Genomic DNA, 17882 nt, shown 5'->3' on the forward strand with positions numbered 1-17882 from the left:
CCCCTTTAACACCATTTTAACACCAACCGACTCTTTGGCCGGTTTCCTGCTTTTAATGTATCTAAAAAAGTTTTTACTATGTATTTTTGCTTCCAACGCTAATTTCTTCTCAAAGTCCTTTTTTGCCCTCCTTATCTCCGCTTTGCATTTGGCTTGGCATTCCTTATGATCTATCCTGTTACTTTCAGTTGGTTCTCTTCTCCACTTTCTGAAGGATTGTTTTTTGGCTCTAATGATTTCCTTTATCTTACTGTTTAGCCACGCCGGCTGACGTTTAGTCTTTTTTCCCTTTTTTCTAATACGTGGAATATATTGTCCTGAACCTCCAGGATGGTGTTTTTAAACAGCATCCACGCCTGATGCAAGTTTTTTACTCTGCGAGCTGCTCCTTTCAGTCTTTTTTTCACCATTTTTCTCATTTTGTCGTAATCACCTTTTCTATAGTTAAACGCTAGCGTACTTGATTTCCTAGTTTCACTTCCTTCAATGCCAATATCAAAACCGATCATATTATGATCACTGTTATCAAGCGGCCCTCGTATCGTTACCCCCTGCACTAGATCATGAGCACCACTAAGGACTAAGTCTAGTATTTTTCCTTCTCTTGTCGGCTCCTGAACTAGCTGTTCCATGAAGCTGTCCTTGATTTCATCAAGAAATCTTATGTCCCTTGCGTGTACAGATGTTACATTAACCCAGTCTATATGCGGGTAATTGAAATCCCCCATTATTATTGTGTTGCCCAGTTTGTTTGCGTCCCTGATTTCCTTTAACATTTCCGCATCCGTCTGTTCGTCCTGGCCAGGCGGACGGTAGTACACTCCTATCACTATCCTTTTCCCCTTTGCACATGGAATTTCAATCCACAGTGATTCCAAGGAGTGTTTTGCTTCCTGCAGAATTTTCAATCTATTTGATTCAAGGCTCTCGTTAATATACAATGCTACCCCTCCACCAATCCGATTCACCCTATCACTACGATATAATTTGTACCCCGGTATGACAGTGTCCCACTGGTTATCCTCCTTCCACCAGGTCTCAGAGATGCCTATTATATCTAATTTTTCATTTAGTGCAATATATTCTAACTCCCCCATCTTATTTCTTAGGCTCCTGGCATTCGCATATAGACATTTCAAACTATGTTTGTTGTTCCTAAGTACATCATGCTTAGTACTTGACAGTATTAATTGGCAATCTTTTGTCTGATTTTTATTGTTATTTAAAGATACCCGATCTACTACAATCTCTTTTGCAACCTCACTATCAGGATACTCTATCTTCCCTGTTATGGTGATATCTTTGAAAGATACCTTATCCCGAACCATGCTCTTTTGAGCGACTGTCGGCCTTCCCCCCACGGATGGTGGGCCGGTAGAGGTATATAAGTTTCTAAAGTGGTTCTGTAACAAACTCAGTAACTCATTGGTTCTGTTGTGCATATTCCCTCGTGCGTCCTTCAGTGCAGCAATAGTATGATTTCCAGTCGGGGGGGGGGGGGGGGGGGGGGGCTAACCATCTTGGCCAACAGACCTCCCCGTCTATTCCTGTATTTATGCAATCTAAATTTCTGGTATGTGATGTTCTTTTGTGTTTGTTCTTGTATTAGGGAATTTATGGAAGCCTGCAACGCTTCATAATTATATCTATGTGTCTGTGTGGGGGAGGTTATAAGTTTGCGCTTGGCTTTGCTCAATTGCCCTGTCAAATTAATGATACTAGCGGCCACTTTGTTCTTTCTGGCCGCCATGTAGGAGATAACCTCTCCCCTCATTACTGCCTTTGCAGTACAACAGTATAAAACCGGGTCAATTCAATGTTGCTGATTGTGTGAAGAGAACTCCTCCCATTTTTGCTGTAGAAAGCTGGTAAAATCTACATCTTTCATTAAATATCCAGGAAATCTCCAATGTTTTGTTGTGTGATTCCCCCACCTGTAGTGCCACTTTTAAAACAGGTGTCATATGCATCCCCTCCAGCACCACTGCTAGATCTATTAAAACACAAAAACACTCACCAAGAAGCCACCCTTGTCTGAATTCCCCCTCGGCAAATTTCTTCCACAGCACACTGTTTGACAAGATGTAAGAGTCATGGCAGCTCCCCAGATAACACATCCATCCTTCCCTCCTCTCCCCTGGTTTCCCTGTTCCTTTCAATCCTTCCCCATCCTCTCCATTATTTCTTATGTAGGTTTTATTTTGTATTAGCTTAATTTACTGGATTGGCGTTTGCCTTTGCGGTGTGATGTAAGCCACATTGAGCCCGACGCAGTTGGGAAAATGTGGGGTATAAATGTGATAATAAATAAATAACGTGATAACATCGAGGATCCTAAGGTTTGCATCGCACATCACTTGGACATTCAGTGAGTATCCCATCTTGCGGTTACAGTACTGTATTTCTTGATCCATAGGCAGGGTGAAAGCAACATGTGTGCAGTCAATAGCTCCCAGGACATTGGGCATGCCAGCAATCTTGTAAAAGTCCTGCTTGATCCTCCTCCGCTCCTCTTCCCCCGCAGGGTATGTAATGTGCTTGTGAACACATCTTTTCATGGCAAGCAGAACCAGCAATATAGAGCAAAGGGGGGTGGGGGGGTCAAAGTGTATGTTGTGTATTTGGTAATGCGCCTTTTTTAAAAAAATTCTTTTTATTAACTTTTTCTTTACATAACATCCATATAGCTAAACATATTTATCGCAAAACTTTCTCATATATATATCAACAACATCCCTCCACCCCCCCCCCTCCTAGGCATCGCATGTATACATCAAACTCCCCCTGCATCATTATACATATATCACCCTGTTAAACCTCGCCATTCCACATAGGAAGCCATTTTTTTGAAAATCTCACCAGGCCCCCTCACCGTAGGGCTGTAAGTTTGTCCATCAAACAACAATAGTCCACTTTAGTCAATATTTGATCCACAGTGGGGGTCGCCAATTGCTTCCAATGTCTTGCAATTAGAATCCTGGCTGCAGTTACAATGTATGATAAGGGCCCATAACGTAAGCCACGTCCTTCCCTTGGCGGGATGTTCAACAAGCATAGCCCAGGAGTTAGTGTAACCTCAGCTCCCAAGCCATTCTGCAGTCTCATCTGTAAGTCCTGCCAAAACTGCTGTATCATCGGACAGTCCCACCATACATGCCAAAATGTTCCTTCCGCCCCACAGTTATGCCAGCAACTTGCCCTTCCCGTTTTAAACATACGGGACAACCGGCTGGGAGTCATATATCATTGGTACAGCATTTTATACCCATTTTCCAATAAAGGGGTAGCCACAGAGAATGACAGTAGTCGTTTGAATATCTTTTTCCAAATTTCTGGTTCATATGTAGAACCCAATAGGGACTCCCATTTATTAATACGCATATTTAATGGTTGGGACTTATGAAGTAAAGCTCTATAAATTCGGGAAATCCCTCCTTTACCTTCCCCAGATCTCATTCCCATTTCAAGCTCCGTAGCCACCAGAGACAGATCCTCTCTGGCTTTCTTCTGCACAAAATCTCTGATCTGCATATAATGAAACCTGTCTCTGTCCCCCAAACCAAATTCCTCTTTTAAAGTTTCAAACGAATGGCATTTCCCATCCTCCCATATCTGTCCCAACAGTCACAGAGATGCCGCCCCTACACCCCTTCTCTCTTCCCAGGAACAAAATCTGTAGCATATATTATGGGCGTAGTCAGATGATATTTACACCCCAGGAACCAGGCTGCTCTACATCTTGCGCATTCTTCTAGCGCCACCCTCATTGGACCCTTCAATCCTGTTATGAGTCCTCTCAGCAACTGTAGGGGAAGCCACGCCACCACCCATATGGGCACCCCCTTCATCCCCCACTGCGCCGCATAAGTCCACAACTTATTCAGACCCCTTTGCACCATGGCCAGCATTTGAAATAGAGCAGCTCTGTAATAGAGCCCAAAGTTAGGTACCCCCATGCCCCCATCCTTTCTTAATTGATATAATATTCTACGATTCACTCGGGGTGGCCTCTTGCGCCAAATGAAGGCGAACATTTTCTTGTTAAGTGTGTGAAAGAAGTTATGTGGCACAGAGACAGGCACAGCCATAAATAAGTATAGTAACTTGGAAAGCATTGTCATCTTTACCGCTGCTATTCTGCCCATCCATGACATTTGCAGCCCCCCCCAATCTCTCTAGTTCTTGCAGGAGTTCCCGCATTTTCGGGACAGAATTCTCCTGGAATAGATCCCCCGTATCTGGTGTTAAATTAACCCCCAAATATCTAATGTATTTCGGAGACCATTGAAAAGGGAAGTGAGATTGTATTTCCTCTTGTAACCCTGCAGGGCACTGTATTGGCATGAGTTCTGATTTTTGAGTGTTAATCTTCAGACCTGCGACTTGTCCATACCCCTGAAGTATCATCATCACTGCTCTCAGTGAGGGTTCAGGTTGTGAAAGTGTAAGCAGGACATCGTCAGCATAAAGCATAATTTTGGTTTCTTGCCGCCCTATTCGGATGCCCTGCACCGCTGGATCTTTTCTAACCAAGATTGCCAGTGGCTCCATAGCTAATGCGAACAATAGCGGGGATAAGGCACACCCCTGCCTAGTACCTCTAAACAATTCAAATGAGTCAGTGTATGTGCCATTAATTCGTAACTGAGACATAGGGTGACGATAGAGCGCCAGGACCCAACATAGGTATTGCCCACTGATGCCCACTTTCTTCAACAATGCAAATAGGGCCACAGCACTCTATCGAATGCCTTCTCAGCATCCAGTGAGAGAAAGATCGTCGGTTGTCCCACCTGTTTGATTCTGTCCAATATATATTGTGCTCGTCTCGTGTTATCAAAAGTTTGCCTATTTGCTATAAATCCCACATGGACCAAGCGTGGCAACACCCTTTGCAACCGGTCAGCCAGGATTGTGGTTAGAATTTTATAATCGGTTCCCAGTAGAGATATGGGCCGATATGAGCCGCAACTTTGTGGGTCTTTATGCAGCTTAAGGAGTAATACCACGGTGGCTAAACGCCACGACCATGGGAGCACAGAGTCAAGCTGAATATCGTTGAACACTTTAAGCAAGATGGGTGCTAAGATAGAGTTAAAGCATTTATAGAATCTATTGCTATACCCATCTGCACCCGGGGCTTTTCCCCTGGGTAAACCTTTGATTGCTAAGGTCACTTCCTCTAGTGTTATGGGTGCTGATAGCAATTCTTGCTCCGCCCCTCTCAGGCTAGGAATGTCTACTGTGTCCAAAACATTCTGTATAGCTTCCTCTGCCACCTGCCCCTCCGGTTGATAGAGCCTCTGATAGTACTCAACAAATATTCTCTGAATCTCTTCTACTTGATCCCAGCTCTGCCCATCTTCTGTTCTCACTCTACCGATGTCATTACGTCCCCTAAGTTGTTGTAATTTATAGGCTAATAATTTACTCGCTTTATTATTAAACTCATAGTATTCCTGTTGTGTCCGCTGCATTTGTTCCTTAATGATTTTAAGTTCCAAATCCAGTAGTTCTACTCTGGACCTATGTAATTCCTCTTGCTGTCTGGCCGTAGCCTGGCCTTGTTTAACTAATGTTTCTAGGTGTTGTACTGTATGTCTATGAGCAGTTTCTTTCTCCCTATGGTCTTTCCCTAAATATGCTTGCAATGCTATTATTTTCCCTCTAATCACCACCTTTAAACTTTCCCAGAGTATCTCTGGTGTTATTCCCGGTGTATCATTAAATTGTAAAAACTCCCTAATTTCTTTTTCAATTCCTTGTACATTTTGTGAGTCATCCAATATCCCATCAGGGAATTGCCAACTTCTAGATCTTGTACTCCTTGGAAATCCCCTCAGGATTATTGCTATCAGAGCATGATCGGACCAGGACCGGGTGTAAATCTCTATAGATTCTGCCTGGGTATGCCTGCACTTCCCATCCACATATCTATTCTCGGATATATATCATGTGGAGCAGAATAGCACGTATAGTCTCTCTCACCTTTATGCATTACCCGCCAGATATCCACCAGCCCCCAGTGATTTAGAAATTGGAGTAGTTTATCCCGCTCTGGCTGAGCATATCCAGCCATTCCGGTCGAGTTATCCATCGTGGGCTCTATTGTCAGATTGAAATCTCCACCTACCAATATCGCCCCCTGTACACATCGCCCGAGGTGATTACCAAGGGTAGCATAGAAATCTCCCTGGGAGTGATTGGGAGCATATATGTTAACCAGTGTATAAGGTTGCCCCCCAAGGGACAGTACCACAATCACAAATCTACCCCCAGTATCCCTTTTGACCTCCTGTACTACCCAGCTGTGGCCTTGTCTAAAAAGGATCCCCACTCCTGCTGTTTTATTTTGTTGTCAATTCGAAGCTAAATATTGGTGAGGATATCCCTGATTATATAGCAAATGTTCATGTCGGGGCAGCAGATGTGTCTCCTGTACAAACAGTATGTCCGCTTCCACCCTCTTCGCCTCTCTAAATAGCCTCCTACGTTTTATAGGGGAATTAAGGGCCCTTGTATTGAGGGATAAACAGGTTAGTTCTATCATGGGGGTTTACAATCAACCTCCCTATTCAGCTTCCTGAGAGTCTTACTCTGCCTCCAGCATATATGTAAAGGAAGAAACCCCCCCTGAGATACCCCTTTTCCCCGTACCCCCCACATCCCCCCTGCTCCCCCCTTATCTAACCGATGGGTCAACTTTATCCCACCTCTGAAAGTAGAGAACGGTGACCAACCACATGCCCAGCAGTGCACACAACTTCCCCATATATTCATATATAACCATATTCCCTCCGCACCCTTACCCACCCTCGCAAAAGCAACATCCAATTCTTATATATTACCACTACACCAGTCCCAATATTCAAGTCATGTTGTTCTGCGAGGGTGTCAACTTCTTGTCTGATTGCTGTCTGGTAAGGCACCCTTTGCCTCTCGCCACTCTTGTCCAGCGCTGTCGGACCGTCTGAGATGTCGAATCCAGACTGCTGCGTTCTTCCGCGCCCCCCACGGGAGCCTCCACCTCTGGCCATGTGGCGTGTGCTTCATCCACGTTTAAAATCCGGTTCCATTTTCCTTCTTGGTTGTAGGCCAAAGCAAAAGGGTGCTGCCACCTGTATACAATTCCTTTGTCCCGCAGGTATCTGGTGAAGTTCTTCATTTCTGCTCGTCGTTTAAGTGTGGCCGGGGCCAAATCTTGATATAGTTCAATAGGGAATGTATCCCATTGCAGAGCTTCCTTTTTGCGTGCTTTGTGGAGTATAGCTTCTTTTACCTTATAATCTGAGAAACAGGCAATAATGTCTCGTGGTGTATTAGCTCTCATCCTCGCCATTACTCTATGAGCCCGATCCACTTTAATTGATTCAGGGGCCACCTCTTGTCTGTCCTCGGACAGCAGCATGCTCGTGATTTGCTGTGTGACCTTTTCGCAGTCCAAATATTCTGCCTGTTCTGGAACCCCTCGAATGCGGATGTTAGATCTCCTTCCCCGATTTTCCAAATCTTCAATCTTCTCCTCCAACGATCTACATACCGCTTGTTGCTCCTTCAATGTATATTCTACCGTGTTCAGGGCCTCCTGCTGGCCCTCCACATGTTCATCAAGATCTTCCACCTGTCGTCCCAGCTCTGTAATCTCTCCGCGGAGGTCCGCTGCTAAAGTGGCAAAAGCCTCCCAAACTCCTTTAATATCGGAGCGGATCACATCCAGCAGTGCCCAAAAGTCTCTAGCAGACAGTTCTCTTTCCTCCGTACTCTCACCGGGTGGAGTATTACCCCCGACGCTAGCGGTTTTTCCCCACTCCTCGACAGGCGCCATCTTGTCCGTGCTCTGATGCGGTACATATGTAAAGTCTTTTAAAGACTTGCGGGACCCCGCCACTTCTCTTCCAGACATCTTTGCCCGCAGTGTCTTCCGCTACAATTATTTTAATTTTCTGTTCGCTATATCCGTTTCCAGCGGTTATATATGATGAAGCTTCTAGGATGGCATGCGGAGCTATTCTCTCACACCGCCAATGCTCAGCGTGACGTCACCGCTCTCCTCGGTAATGCACTTTTTAAACTCATCATGGCGCAGGAATGTGAGCAGTCCTAAAAATGAATACAAGTGGATAGCACTAAGAAAGATATGAGAAGGGGGTGTAACAAAGGGGGAAGAGGGCAGACACCATGGAGGCAAGACGGGGAGGGGGTAGTGCAAAAATCAGAGTAGTACCTGTGTTAGATGTCTTGAAACAGTAGACTGGTCCACGCCGCTGTTACCCCCTAACACATGCTGGAATGTCCCTACAGCAAGGAACTGCAGAGCAATCAGCAGCTTCACCAGCCCAGGTACTGCATGAGATCTTGAAGTGGATAGGTGAATATCAGCTCGTATATCCTCGTACAGCTCATATATAGCTGATCAGGACAAGCGGTAGTCATCTACTATTTTCCTGTCTGACATGTCTTCCAACACCACCCGTGGACAGAACACACGTGGGCGGGGCAAGGGCGAACATGGGCAGGGGCTTGATGAACGGGTTGCCTTGGCTCCTGTCGTTGCCTGTCAGCTTGTTGCCTCTCAGCAAAAAAGTCCAACTGTGCCAAGAAAAATCCACCATCCATTTCCAGGTTGCGGCAAGACACGTGTAAGACCAACGTAATGATAGCATGCAGATTTGTGCGTCGCTTGTTAATGATGTACAGTATCCCCGGCACTACTTCCACATCATATATATGTACACACACAACCAATGCGTGGAGACGTGATGTCCTGAAAAGTACAAGCCAATTGGTTTGTCTGTGTTTTCCCTCCCGCCCAATCCAAGTCAGGAAATTCATGTTGCCTCATGCAGTATTTCTGATCACAAGCTAACTTTGACCCCCCCTCCCGCCCCCCCCCCCCCCCATTTGGATCAACATGTTATTTCTGTTTTTTTTCTACTACAGTTTGAATCTATTATTTCTGTCCACTGGCTGTCTTATAACCCTCCCACATCCTTTTGGAAAACAACATCACAAGAAGAACACACAGAATTATCTTAACAAAAAGATACTTTATAAGTTTTAAAAGGGAGGGGGTAATATATAAAAGGGTCATGTGGAAAAATGTAACAAGGGAGGGGATATAACAGTATATACAAGGTGGGGATCAGTATACAGACGGGGGAAATATATACAATATATACTAGGGGAGGATATATTATACAGGGAGGAAAAATATACAGTTTATACTGGTACAGAAGGGGGGAATAGTCATAATATATATGGGGGCAGGTGGAATATATGTGGGGTTGGATAGGGGAGAGAGGGAGGAGAGGTGGTCATGGACACGACACAGTGGGCCATACTTGGGAGGAGAGAAACTGGAGCGCCTGGGAAAGGTCCTTCAGTGTCTGCCCTCCCATATGCGCATTAGATTCTAGACATATTCTATAACCTAGTGTGCTTAGAAATTAGTGCACATAAATTCTAATTAATGCCCATTACTGTTCTTAATTACTTTTTAAGTTCCAATTATCAGTGCTGATTAGCATGTTCAGTAATTGAATTATGTGCACTGTTTTAGAATGCACTTAGATTTCCACACAGAAATGTAGGAATGATATATAGACTCTGAGCACGCAAAGTTGCGTGTGCTTGTTATAGAATAAGGTCAGTTGTGTGCATAAATTAATCTAATATTGAGCTGATAATTGGGGTTAAGCCATATGCTACAATTGGCCTTAATTGATGCTAATTGGCACCAATTAGCAGTTATGTGTACATGGCACTGTTCCCTCTATGCTGGGCAGGTGTCCTCCACCTCCAGCCCTGCCAGGTGGTGCTGTTTCACTATCACATTTTCAATAGTGAGAGACAGGCAGGCTTTGCAGGACTCCAGAGAACCTGCCTGTCCTTATAGAAAACACAGTATTGAAGCACCACCGCCCACTGGAACAGCTTAGAGGGAACATTGGTCATGGACAGCAGTTACGTACACATATAGAATGATAGCATTTACATGCCTACCTGCTACAGTTAGGCACTAGCACTTACACCAGCCTTTAACATGCGTTTTTTTTTAGTGCATCCGTCATTTTTTCTGAATCGGTATCTTTAGAATGTGACCTTTATGTTTTTGGTTCTTCTACGTTTCTTTGATGCATCGAGCTCTCACAGTGTGGAGATAAGAAAACGAGCAGAAGAACTAACAATGGACAGAGGACATTTTTCAAAGAGGGCTGTCATATGATAATTAGCACTGATGTACTTGGGGGGGGGGGGTAAATGTGGTCAATATCCAATTAGAATCTTAGGGGCAGACAAAAAAGAAAGACTATATAACTTGTAAACCTTAAGGAATGTGTGTGTCTGCTTGCTTTCAGAGACACCCATTCTTGCAAGAGTGTATTTTTGGAAATAATATATTAATTACTAGTAAAAAAAGGCCCGTTTCTGACACAAATGAAACGGGCGCTAGCAAGGTTTTCCTCGGAGTTTGTATGTTTGAGAGAGTATGTGTGAGACTGACTGTGTGTGAAAGAGAGTGAATGTGCGAGTGTGACAGAGAATGAGACTGCTGGGTGCGAGTGTGTCTCCTCTGTCCCCCCTCCAGCCACCCACCGATTGTTCTCTCTCCCCTGCTCCCCCCTCTAGCCACCCAGCGATTCTACTTTTTCCCTTGCCCCCCTCCAGCCACCCACCGATGCTCTTCTCTCCCCTGCCCCCTCCAGCCACCCAGCGAGTCTCCTCTGTCCCCTGCTCCCCCTCCAGCCACCCAATGAGTCTCCTCTGTTCCGACCCCCCTCCAGCCACCCAGCGAATCTCCTCTCTCCCCTGCCCCCTCTCCAGCCACCCAGCAATTGTCCTCTCTTCCCTGCTCCCCCTCCAGCCACCCAGCAATTCTCCTGTGTCCCCTGCCCCCTCCAGCCACACAGCGAATCTCCTCTCTCCCCTGCCCCCCTCCAGTCACCCAGCGATTCTCCTGTGTCCCCTGCCCCCCTCCAGCCACCCAGCAATTGTCGTATCTCCCCTGCCCCCCCCCTCCAGCCACTCCTCCACTTTAATCAGCATATATTAAATTCCCCCCATGTGCTACAGAAAAGCACCGAGCACATCCTAAATAATAAAACGCACCTCCAACGTTCTGAAGCCATATTTCCGGAATGTTGCAGGAATGCTTCAAGGCTTCACTTTCTCGGCTTCAGAACGTTGGAGGTGCATTTTATTATATATATATATATACACATACATACACACACACATAGTGCAATCCGCTTAAGTGCAAGGGTCTGGGACCAAAGAAATGCATGCAGTTAACCAGAGCGTGCACTCATTGTGACCCAAAGAAGCTTGACATCTGATAAACATATGTACAGTACTGTTTATTATTATACGTACAGTATACAGTCTCAGTTAACTGACATTAGGCTGGCTTGAAGTATCAGTTATAGTCCTCTGTACACTCTAGGGTCTGTGAGTTCCATAGACTATATCTGCCAGACATCCAGTGGCCTCCAAATAGGCCCGCATGGTGTTGAGACTCTCCAGCGCTCTTGCAAAAGTGACAGGAGGAGGTTGCTGAATTTCATCAGCATGTGCCTCGATGCTCATTTCTTCATCTGTTCCATTATCAGCTGTTGTTGCCTGCATGTAGGTGCATATCTCAACATCAGTGCTGTCTTCAGCTGTTTGTAGATCGTAATCAACAGCTACGTAGTGATAGAACTCCTCTTCAGTAACACCGGCTGGGATGTCAATAACCTCTTCATCTGACATGTTTGCAACAGCTGCATCCCCCTCCACATCCTTAAAGCTTGCCCGCTTGTAGCAGTTCACAATGGTTGCCTGTGTAACATGATTCCAGGCTTCTTTCTGCATATGTAGGGAATCCAACAGTGACAGATTACGAGCCAGTTCAACAGCACGTTTATCCTTGCCAATCTGGTCATCCATAACGCTCATTAGATGACGTGGCACAAGAGCCCAATAATGTTGTTTGAAATTGGCTATTATGCCCTGATCTAGAGGTTGGATCAGAGAGGTAGTGTTTGGTGGCGGGAAGACCACCTTGACGTTAGACAGCCCGACATCATCCCTGTGTGCAGCACAATTATCACAAAGCAGCAAAATCTGATGCTTTTGTGCCCGCATTCTAGTGTGTAACTTCTTTAGCCACTGCTTCCAAATTTCCCCAGTCATCCATGAATTTGCGTTAGCCTCATAAGACACAGGAAATCGCTTAACTTTCTTGACACAACGGGGCTGTTTGCTCTTTCCAATGACGAGGGGTTCCAACTTCTCACTCCCATCCATATTGCATCAAAGGAGGATCGTCAGTCGGTCCTTCGATGTTTTACCTCCAGTAGTTTCGGCATGTTTGAATGCAAGTGTTCCATCAGGAATCGCTCGCCAGTAGAGACCATTTTCGTCAGCATTGAAAATGTCATGAGGTGGAAACTCATTCAAGATGGCAGGAAAAACTGAAACAACCCAATTTTCAGCATCAAAGTCATCAGCGTCTTATTTCTCACCATGCTGTTTCTTGAATTTTATGCTGTTCCTCTCCTTCCTTCCATCCTTCCAACCATCCAACAGTGGCTTTGAATTCAGTTAGTCCAAGACTTTCAGCTAGCTGGTTAGCTTTCTCCATAAGCAGTGGGACCACTGACAAGAAACTGTCTGCTCCTGACATGAGAAAACCACCGAAGAGCAGCATCTTCTACCTCCTCAGCTTTTCCCGCCCGTTTTCGTTTCTGTTGTGGATTTGTATTGTTTTGACAGTCTTCCAGAAGCTGGTCTTTCTGCTTCAAGACATGTGAAATTTGACTGGGATGGACACCATATTCTTTAGCAATAGATGCTTGACTTTGTTTTCCAATGTTTTAAGAACTTCTATTCATTCAACCAGTGTTAAAGTCTTACAGTTCCGCCGCGATGACGACGACCCCGGTGAACGTTCTAACAGCATTCTTTCGCTTATTCTGCATGTGACAGAGACAGTAAATTTGAAATCTCGTTGGTTGTCACGCGCCAATCGGCTTCCATATTCCATGCACGTGCTTATGCGGAGTCTTTCCTGCAAAGGAGCGGTCTTGCACCATGCATATAAGCGAATCTTGCACTTATCAGTGGTGCGCTAAACCGAAGTTTGTCCCCATAGAAACTGATGGTGCCAAAAACGGAACCGAAGTACGGCATGCAGTTGAACAGAGCATGCTCTTACCCGACGTGCACTTAAATGGAGTGCACTGTACAAATATGATTTAGCAACCTCTATAACAGCTTTAGATATTAGAGCAGCATGCAGGTTCCCTCCCTGGAGTAGTGTAACCGTCAGTGCAGTGCACTGTGGAGTGGGTGACTCTGGTCCCTATCTCCTACCCCGTCCAGCCAGTCTCACGCTTCCATGAGAAAGGCTGAGTGAGGGAGCTCCGTAGACCCGACTATTAAGCACTAGCCCACGGGACCGCATCACACCTACTATTGAGCCCCCTGCTGACTATTAAGCCCCCCCTCACTGCTACGACTCCCTCCGAGTTCAGCCATTGTGGATTATAAACTGGTTGAAGGATAGGAAATAGAGAGTGGGGTTAAATGGGCAGTATTCACAATGGAGAAGGGTAGTTAGTGGGGTTCCTCTGGGGTCTGTGCTAGGACCACTGCTTTTTAATATATTTATAAATGATTTAGAGATGGGAGTAACTAGCGAGGTAATTAAATTTGCTGAGGACACAAAGTTATTCAAAGTCGTTAACTTGCGACAGGATTGTGAAAAATTACAGAAGGACCTTACGAGACTCGGAGACTGGGCGGCTAAATGGCAGATGACGTTTAATGTGAGCAAGTGCAAGGTGATGCATGTGGGAAAAAAGAACCCGAATTATAGCTACGTCATGCAAGGTTCCACTTATTGTAAGACATTTCCTCCTATCCCATGACCCTCCAATTTCCTCTGTAGCCTTTCATGAGGTACCTTGTCAAACGCCTTTTGAAAATCCAGATACACGATATCAACCGGCTCCCCTTTGTCCACAGGAAGGGCCCGGCTCACGTCCAGAGTCATCGCCACCTCACCAGGTACACAGGGCAGTGCCTCATCCAGCCACAGCATGCACCCAGCCCCGCTTCGTGCCCCAGCCCGACCGACCCAACCCTAAGAGCCAATCCTTATCCCGAAGTTACGGATCTGACTTGCCGACTTCCCTTGCCTACATTGTTCTAACATGCCAGAGGCTATTCACCTTAGAGACCTGCTGCGGACATGGGTACGGCCCGGCGCAAGATTTACACCCTCTCCCCCGGATTTTCAAGGGCCGGCGAGAGCTCACCGGACGCCGCCAGAACTACGCCGCTTTCCAAAGCTCAGGCCCCTCTCTCGGGGCGAACCCATTCCAGGGCGCCCTGCCCTTCACAAAGAAAAAAGAACTCTCTCCGGGGCTCCCGCCGGCTTCTCCAGGATCACTCGCGTTACCGCACTGGACGACTTGCTGCACCCATCTCTGCCACTCCGGGTTTGGGGATCTGAACCAGACTCCCTTTCAATCAGCCGAGGGCAATGGAGGCTATCGCCCATCCCTTCCGAACGGCACTCGCCTACTTCTTAGAACCGACTCACCCATGTTCAACTGCTGTTCACATGGAACCCTTCTCCACTTTGGCCTTTAAAGTTCTCGTTTGAATATCTGATACTACCACCAAGATCTGCACTCGCGGCAGCTCCACCCGGGCCTTCGCCTCAGGCTTCCATGCTCACTGCGGCGGCCCTCCTACTCGTCGCGGCTTAGCCCCCTAGAAAGATCAAAAAGACATGCGCGGGCAGCTCAGGGCCAGCGACGGCCGGGTATGGGCCTGATGCTCCAGCGCCATCCATTTTCAGGGCTAGTTGACTCAGCAGGTGAGTTGTTACACACTCCTTAGTGGATTCCGACTTCCATGGCCACCGTCCTGCTGTCTATATCAACCAACACCTTTTCTGGGGTCTGATGAGCGTCGGCATCGGGCGCCTTAACCCGGCATTCGGTTCATTCCGCAGCGCCAGTTCTGCTTACCAAAAGTGGCCCACTGGGCACTCACATTCCATGCTCGGCTCCAAGCCAGCGAGCTAGGCTTCTTACCCATTTAAAGTTTGAGAATAGGTTGAGATCGTTTCGGGCCCAAGACCTCTAATCATTTGCTTAATCTAATAAAACTGCATCTGAGCAGCATGAGCGCCAGCTATCCTGAGGGAAACTTCGGAGGGAACCAGCTGCTAGATGGTTCGATTAGTCTTTTGCCCCTATACCCCCGTCGGATGACCGTTTTGCAGGTCAGGACCGCTACGGACCTCCACCAGAGTTTCTCTGGCTTCGCCCTGCCCAGGCATAGTTCACCATCTTTACGGTCCTATCACGCACGCTCATGCTCCACCTCCCCGACAGGGCAGGTGAGACGGGCAGGTGGTGCGCCCGCCAGCACAGCGGCGGCGGGATCCCACCTCAGCCGGCACGCGCCAGCCCTCACCTTCATTGCGCCGCAGGGTTTTGCTCTCCACCCTCCGACTAGCGCACGCATTAGATTCCTTGGTTTATGTTTCAAGACGGGTCGGGTGGGTCACCGACATCGCTGCTGACCCCTGGCGCCCGGCATGGGCCTCCCCACCCAGCGGTGCGACGCGGTCAAGGCACACTTAGGATAGTCCGTCCCGGTCAACAGTCACACCAGGGACAGGGGGCCCCGTCCCCCTCTGCACACCAAGGGGTGGGCGGCAGCAGTCATCTCCCTCGGCCCCAGGTAAAATGGCGAAGCAGCTGCCAGGGGGCTCTAACGCACACCACCTGGGCGGCATGCCACCTTCTCCGCCGGCCTTCACAGCCAACCCAGAGCCGGTCGCAGCGCCGCACTGGAGGAAATGCGCCCTGCGGGGGCCGGAGCCATCCAGGAGACATTCCATGCACTGCCCCCAGTCAGGGGGGGCAGTGGGGATACACCATCCACAGGCGGCCAGCCACTGCCCATCGGGTAGCCCGCCGGGTTGAATCCTCTGGGCGGACCGCACGGACCCCACCTGTTTACCTCTTAATGGTTTCACACTCACTCTTGAAGTCTCTCTTCAAAGTTCTTTTCAACTTTCCCTTACGGTACTTGTCCGCTATCGGTCTCATGCCGATATTTAGCCTTAGATGGAGTTTACCACCCGCTTTGGGTAGCATTCCCAAACAAACCGACTCCGAGAAGACCAGGGCCTGGTACGCTGGGGGCCACTACCGGCCTAACACCATCCGCGGGCTGGGCCTCAATGAGAAGGACTTGGGCCCTCGAGCAGCGCCGGGGAGGCGGTCTTCTGTACGCCACATTTCCCGCGCCCGCCACATGGGAGGGGATTCGGTGCTGGGCTCTTCCCTCGCTTTTACTGAGAGAATCCTGGTTAGTTTCTTTTCCTCCGCTTAGTAATATGCTTAAATTCAGCGGGTCATCACGTCTGATCTGAGGTCATAGCCGAGGGGGGAGAGGACGCCAAGGCCCTCGAGGACTAAGCAGGTGGAGGTAGAATGGAGAACTGGTGGAAGGGCAGACACGGGCAGCCTCAAGTCAGACTGCAGACAGCCACGCGCCAGGACTAAAGGCGATAGCCCAACCCCCACACTCGGTCCCAATCACCCCTCAGCGTGAGAGCCCTCCCAGGGTCTGCTCTTGAGGGGACGAAGGGTCCGAAGAGGCACGTGTCAGCGGTGGAGGGGCAGGCCAAGAGAACCCACCCCCACCGCTCCGGAAAGAGACCCTGCGAACAGCCCCAGCTGCGTGCTTGGCGGGAAAACGCCGAGGCGATTGACGGAACAGGTGACCCTCAAACAGGCATAGCCCTGGGAGGAACCCAGGGCCGCAAGGTGCGTTCAAAGTGTTGATGATCAATGTGTCCTGCAATTCACACTAATTCTTACAGCTAGCTGCATTCTTCATTGACGCATAAGCCGAGTGATCCACCGCTAAGGGTCACGCTTTCGCCCTTATACCGGTATTGAGGTCACGGTGGAAGGGGCTCGGAACTCATTTTCTGGATGCCCCCTGCTGCCGCTGAGGCAGGTCGACAGAGACCGGCAGAAAGGAAAACAAGCCCAGAGGCTCAGAGTCCAGGCGCTCAGCCCAGGAGCCTCCTCCCCCGGAGGCAGAGGAGGATCGCCAGCACGGGAGGGGAGGAGGAGGTGGCAGGGCCCCCCCCCCCTCTCTCTCACTCCCACAGACACAGGGCACCCTAGGCGTACAATGCCGGGGCCCTCGGCGCCCATCGTCATGGCCACCCCACATCGCTCGAGTCTTCAAAACTCCGCCATGCCCCGCCACCGGGGTCACCGCTAGGTACCTGGAACCATCAAGAGGGTACTGTGCTAGACCAGACAGGGCGTCCCTCGCACGGGCTCCAGGACAGGGAGTAGGATCAACTGGGCACCTACCTGCCTGTTCAGTCCTCTCCCCGCCACCTCTGCCCGTCCGCAGGCTGCGTCCATCCGGTGCGCCAGGTCTGCCCACACAGGGGCCCCTCCTTCTCCCTTCCTCCCCGGTTTCACGGGAGAGAACCCACGTTCCCTTGTGCTTCAGGCTCTCCGTGTTCCCAGGAAAGAATGCAAGGAGAGAAGGGTCCCGCGGCCTGACCCCTCCCAGCTTCCCTCTGCCTTCCTCGTACGGGGAGCATGAAGTTTCATCGGCAGGGGGTCGGAGCGTCAGTCCTGACACCTCCGGCATCCGAGGGGAGTCCGAATGGGTCTCACGAGACACTTCTCGCACACCTCCCCTCTCGCATGGCCCTCCCGCGCGCTCGAGCGGGGAGGCACCCCAGGCCTTAGTGTTGGCACACTGGGAGGAGGCGGAGGAGTCTCCTCCTCTCTCACTGGCATACATTCCGGTAATGATCCTGCCGCAGGTTCACCTACGGA

At 48.6% G+C, this 17882-nt stretch overlaps 1 non-coding gene across 1 annotated transcript; it reads right to left on the reverse strand.

The window, feature by feature from the left end:
- Positions 1 to 16792: 16792 nt before the first annotated feature.
- Positions 16793 to 16946, reverse strand: LOC115463966. The gene has a single exon (XR_003941218.1). It is a non-coding gene; the product is annotated as a 5.8S ribosomal RNA (ribosomal RNA).
- Positions 16947 to 17882: the final 936 nt, after the last annotated feature.

The sequence above is a fragment of the Microcaecilia unicolor genome, chromosome 2, assembly GCF_901765095.1.
Source record: "Microcaecilia unicolor chromosome 2, aMicUni1.1, whole genome shotgun sequence".
Classification (NCBI taxonomy): domain Eukaryota; kingdom Metazoa; phylum Chordata; class Amphibia; order Gymnophiona; family Siphonopidae; genus Microcaecilia; species Microcaecilia unicolor.